Genomic DNA, 13,041 nt, shown 5'->3' with positions numbered 1-13,041 from the left:
CACTGGGTCCGTCAGAATCCCTGACATCAGACATAGGCTCTTTTCCTCACACTGTTTTCCGATGCAAACCAGGTGAGCTGAACAAACTTGGGCTCTGTTCTATGGAAAAGTTTGTGGTGGGAGTATTTAGGGCAAAATCTCTCCCATGTTGTCCTTGCTTTGACTATGTGATCTCCAGCAAGCCCTCAGCATGTGTTTCTCTCCTTCTGAAGGACCGCCCCCCGCCCCCCATTTCCCTTTGCCCAGGGGGCTTCTAGTCCTTTCCTAGAAGCCAGCTTCAGTGTCCCTTCCTCTGTGCTCCTGTTCCACACTGGAATCCCCCAAGTGCTGGGAGTGGCTCAGTTCCTGGTGGTTTCAGCTAGATGCCAGGCTCTGCTGGGGGAGATTACCCTGCCTGGCCCTCCCTGTCTCAGAGCACCTGCATAGGGGTCTGGCACAGAGTGTGTGCTCATACATTTTGTCCATGAGGATTTGCCCCACAAGGATTCTTCTCAAGCAATTGGTCAGAGAACACAGATTATCCCTCCCAAGACTTCTACTGGCTTCTTCTGTGGAGAGTGGGATATGGCACCATAGGAAGTAGGATGCCTTGCCTGGGATAAGTGGGTATTGTGATGATTAATTCAATGTGTCAACTTGGCTGAGCCACGGTGCCCAGATAGTTGGTCAAACATTTTTCTGGATGTTTCTTTGGAGGGGTTTTTGGGGAAGAGGTTGACACTCAATAGATTGCCCTCTGTAATGTGGATGTGCCTCATCCAGTCAGTTGAAGGCCTGAACAGAACAAAGACTGACTTTCCTCCAGTGAGAGGCAATTTGCTGGCAGATTGGACCAGAACCACAACTCCTCCTAAGTCTCCAGCCACTGGCCCTACCCTGTCAGATTTTTAGACTCACCAAGCTTCCCTAATCACATGAAATCAGTAAAGATGTTGAAGAAGAAATCTCAGGAGGGACTTCTCTCCTTCTCCACTCGCCATCCATCTGAAACTCTTTTCTTCCTTTGGAGGTATTATGAAACAATTACACTTTTTTTTTTTAAACAAGTGTATTTACATTCAGGACTTGCTACCTATAGATTGTCTTAACGTGGCGTTTTTCTGAAACTTGCCTGGTGTCCTTGGGTGGGGATGGATGGAATGTATCCTACATTTCCCACGCATGTTCACAAAAATATTTTTTTTAATTTATTTATTTATTTGACAGAGAGTGAGAGAGAGCACAAGCAGTCAGAGCAGCAGGCAGAGGGAGAGGGAGAAGCAGGCACCTTGCCAAGCAAGGAGCCCGACATGGGGTTTGATCCCAGGACCCTGGGATCATGACCTGAGCCAAAGACAGTTGCTTAACCAACTGAGCCACCCAGGCACCCCCACAAAAATATTTTTTATTTAATGGCTTTTCATTTAACATCAGGGGCCAGAGAAACAAAATCGGGTTAAGTGAGGAATGGGCAGATAATCGTGCCTGCTTTTATCTGTGCCTGTGGACATGATGCCCAGGGTCTCCAGACACCCACACATGGACAAGAGATGAAACTTCAGTCACTACATCCAGACAGATATGACTCCAGCTGAATGTCAACCTTTTATTGGTAACAAAGCAGCAAGGTTGGGTAATGTTTCCAAGATACCAAGGACAGGCCTGTCTCCATGCCAGTGTGTGTGTGTGTGTGTGTGTGTGTGTGTGTGTGCGCGTGTGTGTGTGTGCGCACGCACGCCTGCCTGTGTAACTGGGGGAGTGATTTGTGCAGCTGGGAAGCCCAACCCCGCAGAGACAGGAATGGAGAGACAGAGGAGCCTCGGAGAGGCCTGTGCCGGCGAAGAGTCCTTGTGGGCCATGCTGAGCTCAGCTCCCAGAAAAGTAGGGGCTCTGGGCTCAGGCAATGCCTGGGGGCCTCTGCACCTACTGTCCTGGGCTTTCAGGAGGGGCTGCTAAAGCCACGGGCATATCCTCGGCTGAGCCCAGGTACTAGAGTCGGGAGAGGAAGGAAGAGCTAGGCTAATCGCCTCCAGTTTGCCCTGAAGCCCCTGTGATCCCATGATTCTTTCAGACCCTTCCAAGCACACTCCTCTTTGAGCCAGGCCTCTCCTGCTGCAGGCCAGATCACAGTTGCTGGGCCCCAACCATGGGCTTGGGCAGAGTTCTGCTCCTAGCCATGACAGCCCCTGGAAAGAAGGTTGCCCAGCAGTCATATCTGGATTCTAGAGCTGGCTGGGACCTCAGACTCTCTGAATCTCCCACTCCTCTGTGGCAGAGGCATCACAATCCCTTTCCTACCCCCTGGAGGCCGGTTATCAGGGCTGGGGCGCTGAGATGTTGGAGCTGTCCTCTATGGCACAGACTCCTTTTCAGAAGGCATCTAGGGTCTGGAGGTATCACCTTGGAGGAATCCCCAGACCATCCCTCCCAGCATAGATCCAGAGGGGCTCATCCTGGCCATTGCCCAGAGCCCCCTAGTGTAGACCAGTGGGGTTCCTGGCAGCCACTGCACAGGAGCAACCCCCAGTGAAGACGAGTGAGGTTCACCCTGGCCTTGTGCAGAGCCTCCCAGTGTATATCCAGAGGGGCTCACCCTGGCCACTGCACAGAGTACCCCCCAGGGCCAAGCAGAGGGGCTCGCCCTGGCCTTGCATGGAGCCCCTCCCCCAGTGTAGACCAGTGAGGTTCACCCTGGCCTTACATGGAACCCTGCCCCCCAGTGTAGACCAGAGGGGCCCACCTGGCCTTGTACAGGTGAAGGTCAGGGCCAGGGTCAGTTTAGGGTCAGGGTCAGGCTTTGTTTTAGGGTCAAGTTTCGGATCAGTGTAGATCCCAAGGTGCTCACCCTGGCCACTGCACAGGAGCCTCCCCAACCCCATATAGCTCATCTGACCACTGCACACTGAGAGAGGATTCTGTCCCCTCCCCCCAACCCCAATGCTCATGCTGTCCCTTCTCCCTTTGCTTACCCCATCCAGGCTCTGGGGACAGGGTGAAGGTGCTCCGGTCCTGTCTTGTGGAGATCTCTCTGGCCACGTGTAGCTGAAGGTGGCTCGGAAGCCCAGGAAGGTGGTCAAGGAAGTGATGTCCAGCTCCAGGACAGAGGAAAGCAGCAGCAGCACCAAGAGACTCTTCTGGGGCACCTGGGAAACCAGTAGCAGGAAGACCCTCAGTCTGTACCACTTACCCCCATTCCTGGGTCCCTGGGTAGGAAAGGGATTGTGATGCCTCTGCCACAGAGGAGTGGGAGATTCAGAGAGTCTGAGGTCCCAGCCAGCTCTAGAATCCAGATATGACTGCTGGGCAACCTTCTTTCCAGGGGCTGCCATGGCTAGGCAGCAAATCTGACCAGGAAAACACTCTAGGTACTGGGCTGAAGATTGGTATGGGGATGGGTACAGGAAGAGAAGCTTCCGAGGAAGGGCCATCCACTGAGCACCTGCTATGTGCTCATTTAAATCCCAATCACTTTCTTGGGTAGGTGCCATTATTAGCCGCTACTTTCATCTTAGGATGAAAGAGAGGTTCAGAGAAACAGAGCCACACAGAGCATCAGGTATTGTATGTGAGTGAAGAATCACTAGGTGTGGTGAAAAAATAATGAATACTGTTATGCCGAAAATAAATAAAAAATAAATTAAAAAAAAAGAAAAAGAGAGAGAAAAAAAAAAACCTTAATAGCCAGTGTAAATAAGAAAAAATTCTACTCCAGAAATTGAGATGACACTATACGTTAACTAAGTAGAATTTAAATACAAATTTGAAAGAAAAAAAGTGATCAAAAAGTCAAAAAAAAAAAAGGAAGGAAAGACAGAAGGAAAGAGAAATACAGAGAAAAAGAAAGGAGAGAAAGAGAAAGAGGGAGAAAGAGAAAGAGGGAGAAAGAGAAAAAGAAAGAGAAAGAAAGAAAACCAAAGCCACACAGCTGGTAAATGAAAGCTGTCTGTTTCCAGACCCCATGTGCTCAGCCACACAGACTTCCCCCAGCAAAACGTATAGAGAGGTCAAGGAAGCAAATACAGAGAAGAGTGTCCCCAGTGTATCTGGCATTAGATCGCTGGTGACCTCCACACCAGAGCTGGGGAGACGATGGGGTGTGAGGAGGTGTAGACAGAGGGAGAATCTTGGCTGTGAAAGGGGAGAGAGGGAGGAGCCAGTCAGACAGAGCTGTGGGGTCTCGGAACTTAGGAAGATGGGAAGGATGGAGGAGAGAGGGAAGGTAGAAACAAGGCACAAGGGCGTGGGGCGTGGGGTAGGAGGAACAACTTGTACTCTTCTGGCAAGGAAGACAAGGTTGGAGCCATGTGAAGATTCAGGTACATTTGGCGGCAGGAAGGGAGGAGTCTTACGGCTGGGGGTAAGGTCAGGATAGGGCAGCAGCAGACTGTGCGTTTCTGTCCTCCTGTGCCCAGGTTGTATGTTGGACCCCATTGTGAAGAGTGGCCTGGTCCGTCCTGGTCCTTTCCTAGGACATAAACAGACGGGACTCCAACTAGTGTACCCACCCTCTATGCTTGCCACACGGGGGTTCATGGTGGTGACTGCACAATGCATTTGTGGGTCGTCCTGCAGATTAGCCCTGGACCCCAATCAGGAGAAGGCGATACTCACTGGTGAAGCCCGGTTACCTGGGTAAAGCCCAGAGTGGACCGATATGGGTGCAGTTCTGCCTCACAGGCTCTGCAGGTATGGGACGGGATAAAGCAATTAATCCCATTCCCCGGTTCCGGCTTCGGTAAGTGGGAAGTGGTAAGACATCTCTGGGGAGTGGTTTCCGGGATGCAGTGGGGCACAAAAGGGCAGGTGCCTGTTCTCTGCCTCTACCTTTTGGGGCGGAGTCTCTCACCTGTGTGTACGTGCTGCCGGCCGTCAGCTCCACCACAAAGACACATATCCCAAGGCTGGCAGCCAGCAAGCTGACCAGGTTCATCCCTGTGCTGACCTTCACCCGCAGGGAAGATCAGAGCAGCGGTCACCATCCAGTCCGCAGGGGCATTCCCGAGCAGATCCCCATTCCTGGGACCCAGTTCCTCCAGCTGAAAAGTAAAGCGTCATGGTCAGGAGAGGTCATTAGTAACACGTGGGTGAATGCATCATTATAGCAGATAAAGGCAAAAGGCTACATGTCTGTAGAGAGCGATGGGTATGCATCTGAAGCAGGGCTGGGTAGGAAATAAAAGTCAGAAACAGAACGAGATGTCAGAATGCCATCTGTATAAGTGAAATAGTGCATCCTGAACAGCTCACACACTCACTGTAATACGCTGAAGTCGGTGCCTGGGGCGGGGCTGGGGGACGAGGGCGGGGCTGCAGGTACAGGTGGGGGCGGGGGCGGCCCGGGTGACCACCTGCCCTGGGCTCCCACTTACCAGAAAGCATTTAGAGTTTGATAAACCCAATCTCCATTTCACTTCTGGCAGCTAGAACTAGCTTGCCCGGATCCCACGGTTAATAAAGACCAGAGCCGGCCTCCAGATCAGGACAGGTGGCTGCAGACCCTGTGCTTTTCCTACTTTCGGGCTCTCCTTCCATCCCCCTCCACCTGCAGCCCTGACCTTCCCGCTCAGCCAGGCTGGTTAGTAACTCCACCAGCTCCACAGCTCGCACTTGTGTCTACAGCTTGTAAACCACTCACCGGTGCCTTCGGGTAACTTCCCTGGCTTCATTACTAAGCACCCCTTGAGTTGTGTAGGGCCAGGAGGACCACATCCACTTTGCTCGGGTCAGACGAATGTAAATGGGGGGGGGTCTACACTTGCACCCATGCCTTCTGAGCCCCCATGTCCTCTGTTCAGTCCACTGCCCATGCTGCCTCCCTCAGCAAAAATGGGGGACGTTATAAAAAAAACACCTCAAATTATGAGTGAGTTCAGGAGCAGAGATCTGGGAAGTCCCTGGAGTCTGAGGCCTGCAGCCCGGAGCCTTTACCTGACCGTGGGGCCCTCCATCCGTAACCGAGGTGACTCCTCACTGAGCCCCCCAAGATGGCCCCTTCCCCACCCCAACCTGCAGCCTCCCTGTGCCTAGCTGTGCCTCAAGCCTCGCTGGCAACCTGCTACCTCCTCCCTGCTCCCAGGGGCTGCTGCCCAGCCTTGTTGGATCCCAACCATCAGCTGGGTGCTTGCTAAATGTCACTGACACCTGCTCCTCACTGCAGGCCTGGCCTTCCAGATCAGCCTCTCCGGTGGGGGGGTGGAGGGAGCCTGGGAGTCCCAGCCTTGAGTAAACACCAACCCTGCACTCGGGCCTCCACCCCTCCAGTCCTCTAGCTCCTGCTGCGTTGCTGGGGACTCATAAGTTCTCCCGTCTGTGAGCCTCCTCGTGGATGTCTCAGCTTCCATACCTGAGGGAGTCAGTTGGCCCCTCTGAGCCTCTGCTTCCTCAGCTTGAAAATGGAGGTAAATATCTGTCCCAGAGGATCCCATGGGATGTAAGATGCTAAATTCAAAGCGCCTAGCAGTTTCTGGCTGCATGCGTGTTACCTTCTCCTTCCCGCCAGGTGCAAACTTTTAAGCCTTCTTGAGGCTTGAAAGCGTAGTCAGCCCTTGGGTCCTGTAGATCCGCTCCAGATGGCCTCCCAGATGTCCACCTGCCTTCCCTGGAAAAGGCTGGGAGCTTCCTTTTATAAACGGGTGTTTGCCGATCACCTGCCAGACTCGTGTCTTCTCAAGGCCATGTCTGGACCTTGGCAGGTGATGATCAGGCCGGCATCCCCACCCCTCTGCCTGCTGGAGGCATCCAGAGCTCCAAGTTCATGGCCTCACCAAGTGCATTGCAAACACCACCACTTCCCCTCAAATGTCAACCCCGGTTCCATTTCCTTCACTTGCTGCCACATTCACATTTTTTGGGTCTTTTTTTTGGGGGGTGGAGAGAGAGATTATTTTCCTAGACTTTCTTCATCACCTCTGCAGGCCATGACCATGGAGAAGCTGTAGGCGGCGCCTGTGTGGGGCAGAGGGCTGGTGTCGGAGCTGGCAGAAGGGGACATACCACGAGTTCAGTGGGAGTAGGTGGGTGACAGTAGAAGGAGCACTGTTGGGAGAAGGGGGAGGACCTGGTTTCTTCTTCGACTAAAGGTACTGGCTTCCTGTGTGCCTTTGGCAAAACTCTTCCCCTTGTGGGCCTCAGTTTCCTCATCTGGAAAATGGAGACATTGGACCAGATAATGAGCCCCAAGGCCACTGCCAGTTCTAACTGACATTCTCAGTCTTAAGCATACATTGTATAATTGTAATTGTTATTGACCCAGGAAATGTAATTGTAATTACAATGTAATTGTTACTGACACGGGAAAAATGTCCATTGTCTGAGTGTGTGTGACTTCCATGTCGAATGTTTCCTTTTTGTTGTTGTTGTTTTTAAGTTTTATTTATTGATTTATTTATTTTAGAGAGAGTGTGCGAGCAAGGGGAAGGGTGGAGGGTGAGGGAGAGAGAAGCAGACTTCCGCTAAGGGCGGAGTCCACATAGGGCTCCATCTCATGACTCCAGTATCACGACCTGGGCTGAAATCAAGGGGCAGCGGCTCAACCAAGTGCACCACCCATATCTGAATCCCTGCCTGGACTCTGCCAATATTTCCACCGAATTTAAGTGCCATAAGCCGAATGTTTGTGTCTCCCCAAAATTCACGTGTTGAAACCAGACCCCCAATGTGACGGTAATTGGAAGTGGGGCCTTTGAGAGGTGCTATGCCCTCATGAATGGGATTGGCACTTTTGAGAGAGGTCCCAGCAAGTGCCCTCACTCCTGTCATGTGAAGACATAGTGAGAAGACAGTCTATGAGCCAGGAAGAGGGATCTTACCAGGCATCGAACTGGCCAGCCCCTTGATCTTGGACTTCCAGCCCCAGAACTGGGAGAAATAAATGTTTGTAAGTTGAGCCACTCAATCTCTGGCATTTCTGTTGCAGCAGCCCAACAAAGACATCAACTTTCAGCAGGTCTAGGGCTCACCTGAGTTAGCCAGTGAGGGTTCTAAGAACTGCACTGGGATTCCAATAAATATGCTCCCTCGTGACCAGGAATGTCACCACTCAGACGCTCAGCTTCCTCATCTTGTGCAGGGAGGACATCCTCGTTCCTGGCCCCGGGTGGGTGCTGAATCAGATCCCGCTGGCTCCCCTCTGCCCATCCACGTTGGGGAGGGGGTCGGAGCCAAACCCTGGCCACTTGGCTGTTTCCTCCTTCAGGCTTCCCCAGACACTGGCCGAGAGAGAGGAGGACAAAGTCAGCAGATGTCACTTATTGGAAAATCCCAGTTGGTCCAAGTGCAGCACAGTTAGCGCCTATGGAACAGCAACTACCCAGATTCAGCTTAAAAACGAAGAGATTGGCCAATCTTCTTAGGAAAGGATTGGCCCTCAAAGGTAATTAATAAACGGGGTAGAGGATCCAGGAGGATCTCAGGGCAGGAGAAGGCACCATGTAAATGCCATGTGTCCATCGTGAGGAAAGGGACAAAGATGGAGTGTTTTGGGAACCCGAGGGACGCTGACAAAGGTTCACAGAGAACAGGCGTTTGCTGGGATTTCCTTCCTGTGCCATCTCCGGAAGAAACACGGAAAGATAAACCCCAGTGTCTGCTCCCCAGGAGCTTGTTGGGGGATCAATAACGAGTTCAGGTCCAATAGTGAAGTTCGAGTCAGCTCTGCTGCTAACATACTGTGGGTTAATCCCTTCCCTGGGCCTCAGTTTTCCCATTTGTAAAATAACGGGGATGGGCTGGAATGGTTAGTATCGTCAGAGTTCTGTGTGGTGCTGTCAGCCCCGTGCACATTTCTGGGGCGCCAAGCATGTCCCTGGCTCATGCTAACTCAGGGACGGAGAAGAATAAAGATTTTACTGCACATGCAACTGGAGGTGCCCAGGGAACAGGGAGGCTGGCCTGGTCGCTACAGAGCTCCCAGGGGACGGGTGCCGAGGAAGGGGAGCAGAGAGTTCCCATGAGAGCCAAGACACCAGTTTGGAAATTCAGGAACTCTGACAACAAGGCTGCATCACCCTCTGGGGCTGCTAATCTGTACCCAGACCACAGCTGAGATTTGGTGAGCGCGGAGTCCCACTGTGGGTCGAACGCTGTTGCTCTTACTGTCTGTGTTATCAGGCAATGAAGGACACCCCACTGGAGCTTGGGGCCCAGCGGGCAAGATGCCCACAGACCAAGGGGTGAGCATCTGTGGGGCTGGACCTAACTCCCTGATTCATGGGCCTTGTCTGACTGACAAGGTCTTAACCTAATCGTTTGCAAAGTAAGTGACTTTAGGTGGGAAGCCTTCTCATTTCCTCTCGACTTATACCTTCTTTCTCCATTTATGCCACTTACTTGGCTCCTGAAGGGCTGTGAGTTTGAGACCCTTAAAAATAAAGGGCCACCATGAGAGCCAGTGAGCGGTGGGGGACGGGGAATGTGCGCAGGCTGGGTGGGGGGTAGGCTCTGTGGAGGAGCACGTGAGCCCGGGAACTTTCCAGGCAAGAGAACCAGACAGGGCAGTGGAGACACAGGACACAGGACATTCTGAACCCATGCCAGATGTGGCTGGAGGGAGACAGTTCTGGAAAGGAGAGGAGGCTGGTGGGATTCTCCAACAGCCAGGGCTGCAAAGACCTCCCCCTGGCTTTCCCCACCTCCTCCAGAAAGCAGCCACTCCTCAGACCGGTCAGCTGTCCCCCAGAATCGCAGGTGAGAGGGGCCCAGATCAATGTGGCCGCTGGGGAGCCCTCTGCTCCCTTCCTCCTCCCTTCCCTCTCCTCAGAGCCCTCTCAGCCACCTTCCCCCAGATGAGCCCGAGGGTCTGGCCCTGGGAACTCCTCCCAAGGAGTTGGAACTCCCAAGGAGTTCCAGGATTTGGAACGGAAGCAAGAATGTGGGACAGGTGGCAAGCAGCAGTGGCCACAGGATCCGAGAGGGGACAGACCTGACTGCAGGGAGGGCAGCAGGCAGGGGGAGGACGAGGCGGGGTTGGGGGCTAGATGGTGTCGCTCTGCCGCACACCCCCCGGATCCTGACACAGTCCCCTCAGCCTCTCCGGCCTCAGTTTCTCCTCTGTGGCACTGGAACAAAGGGCATGCTGAATGCAGGCTTCGCAGGCCTCGCCACCCTGACCCTGCACCTGGCTGGCTGAAGGCCACAGGCAGGGGCCGGTGCTTACCCACGGTCAACACGGAGAGGGAGAGGCAGATGGGACTGCTTCTCATGCCAGGGGGACGGGGCAGGACAACCTGCGGGAGAGACGGGTTGTGCCGTTCCCCTCTATCCTCCAGACAGGGACGGAGAGGAGGGCGCCTGGCTAGGAAATTCCAGTGGCCCTTCCTGGGGGAGGTGGTAGGTTTGGGGACAAAGGAGATGGTGTGAGGGTTCAGGGACGGTGGTCACCCAGGGACAGGTCCCCAGCACCCCAGCTTGCAGGGCAGTGGGTGGGGGGAGGCTTGTGGGGTTAGCCCACCCCACACCCAGGGTGTGAGGGGCATCTCCGGGGTGGGCAGCAGCCTTGGACACGTGGGCAGCTGCCGACTATTCCCAGGATGAACCCCTGGACTTTCTACGTGACCCAGTGAAGCTGAGCAGAACCCCGGTCCTGACTGATAAACCATATCCCGGCTTTCACTATCATCAGACTGAACTCAAGACAAGTGAAAAAACCCAGAATGCTTTACTAGCTGCAGGTTTACCGTCCTCTGGGGAGCTTTCCCACGTGCAAAGGGCAGGGGAGACCCAAGAAAGAGGCAGACCCCTCCAGGTTGGCGGGGGACAGTTTCAACACCAGCAAACGGAACTTAACAGAGCAGCCTTGCCTTGGGTGGCACACTCACCCTCCAAACCCAAAAGTTTATCAGGAGGCCTTAACTGGGCTCGGTCACGGACACCTTGCAGGGGCTCTCAACAGCATATTGCAGCTCAAGGCTGCGACCTTGGGGCAGCCTGTGGGGGCAGGAAGCTCACACGGAACCCATATTCCAAGGACAGAGTTGGGGGAGTGTGGGGGAGCGGGGTGAGGAGCCCCCTCACGGTCGGGGTCCAGCTCCGGGTCATTGTCGGTCATGTTCCCTAATGCTCCCCATGATGCCCTTTCCCTGTGCTCTCCCTGAATCATTCAGAGGAAGTTACTGTACGTGAGTAGGAGCTGCTAACCAGGCTTTGGGGGGGAGGGGGGCGGGGACTGGGCAAGACATGCCCAGAGGCGCCCACGGCCGGGGCAGGGGTGGGGCGCCCAAGAGGCTCCGACACACTCTTCTTGGGCCTTTTTGCCTTCCTGCTGTCGCAGGCTTCGGACCACAGCCCCTCCTGCTCCCCGCAGTGGTCCCCCCTCCTCTGCGCCCCCAGTGGCCCCTGCGATGCTCTTCTCTCCGCTCTGTGCCACGCTGTCACCTTCCCCGCTCCGCTGTCACCTTCCCCGCTCCCACGGAGCTGCACGCTCCCACCTGTCCACGCGGGCTGGCCCCGGCTTTGCTGGCCAGTGAGGCGCCCTCGGTGTCTGAGGTCTCACCCTCCTCAGGGCCACAGGCAGCCCGACCCCGCTCAGCCTCACACCTGCTGCGCCACCTTGGGCAAGTCATTTAAACTCTCTGAGCAGGGCAGGAGACTGTGGGGAGGGTCCTGACGCGCCCCCCGCCCCTTCTGGGGGTTTGACAGGCAAGAGGCTCCCAATCACCAGGCCTTGAGCCCTGAGGGCCGAGCGCAGGGACGCAGGGGTTTGCTTCTGAGCTGAGGAGCTGGATGTGTAATCCCTGGTTCCCACCAAGGCGGGGGAACAAGATGGGGAAATTTTCCAGGCTTTGCATACAACGGTCTTGGAGAGAACTTTCCAGAACATAAATCAGTGGCTCTCTATGGCCTGCGGTATGCTCTGGAAGCCCAGGCCTCATTCTAGCACAGTTTCCCAACCTTGGCGATATTGGCCTCAGGGACTGGATGATTCCTTGTTGGCGGATGCGGGGCTGTCCCAGGCAGTGTGGGTGTCCAGCAGCACCCCAGCCTCCGCACCTCAAATGTCTCCAGGCCATGCTGATGAGACCCCCCTGCTGTCCCTGAAGATAGGGCTTGGGGGGAGGTCTGTGGATTTTAAAGACTCCCAGTGGTTCCGATCCAAGTCAGACTCAGACCTGCCCTCGCACCCTGGGGTCGCCTCCCTGGCTGTCATACCAACACACAGCAGACCCCCCAGTGTGACATTTAACCTCCTCAGGGTTACCCTGCCCTCCTCAGGTTCCTCCCTGCCCTGCTTCAAGAATTGGGGGAGGGGGGGCGCCTGGGTGCTCAGTGGGTTAAGCCGCTGCCTTCGGCTCAGGTCATGATCTCAGGGTCCTGGGATCGAGTCCCGCATCGGGCTCTCTGCTCGGCGGGGAGACTGCTCCCCTCTCTCTCTGCCTGCCTCTCTGCCTACTTGTGATCTCTCTCTGTTAAATAAATAAATAAATTCTTTAAAAAAAATAAAAAAAAAAGAATTGGGGGAGGGGCGCCTGGGTGCTCAGTGGGTTAAAGCCTCTGCCTTCCGCTCAGGTCAGGACCCTAAGACCGAGCCTCTGTCAGGGTCTCTGCTCAGCGGGGAGCCTGCTTCCCTTCTCTCTCTCTGCCTCTCTGCCTACTTGTGATCTCTGTCTGTCAAATGAATAAATTTTTTTAAAAAAATCTTAAAAAAAAAAGAGTTGGGGGAGAGGCAAGTTGGGCTTTCAGTAGCTGGGGGCTCCCATCCCCTTCTCTGTGAGCAGATGAAGGGCCTCCAGGGGACGGAATGTGCTGTCTCGTCTGTCGGTCTGTTCTGAATTATTGAACTTTTTGGGTAATTTATGGGATTTTCAAAGACAAGTGCCTCCGTTGACTTTGACCCCTTGACTAAGACTCTCTTCATCTGCTCAGGTTGGGTCGTTCCACAGCAAACATTTATCTCTCACAGCTCTGGAGGCTGGCGTCCGAGGGCCGGGTACTGGCGTGGTCAGGTTCTAGGGAGGGTCCCCTTCCTGGCCTGTCCGTGGCTGCTTCTCATCGAATCTTATCGTGGCAGGCAGTGGAGACAGGAGGGGGCGCTCTCCTGCCTCTTTCAAGGGTGCCAATCCCACTCCT

This window comes from Neovison vison, chromosome 7 (assembly GCF_020171115.1).
Source record: "Neovison vison isolate M4711 chromosome 7, ASM_NN_V1, whole genome shotgun sequence".
NCBI lineage: Eukaryota > Metazoa > Chordata > Mammalia > Carnivora > Mustelidae > Neogale > Neogale vison.
The sequence above is the reverse complement of the archived record's forward strand: the minus strand, read 5'-3'. Positions refer to the sequence as shown.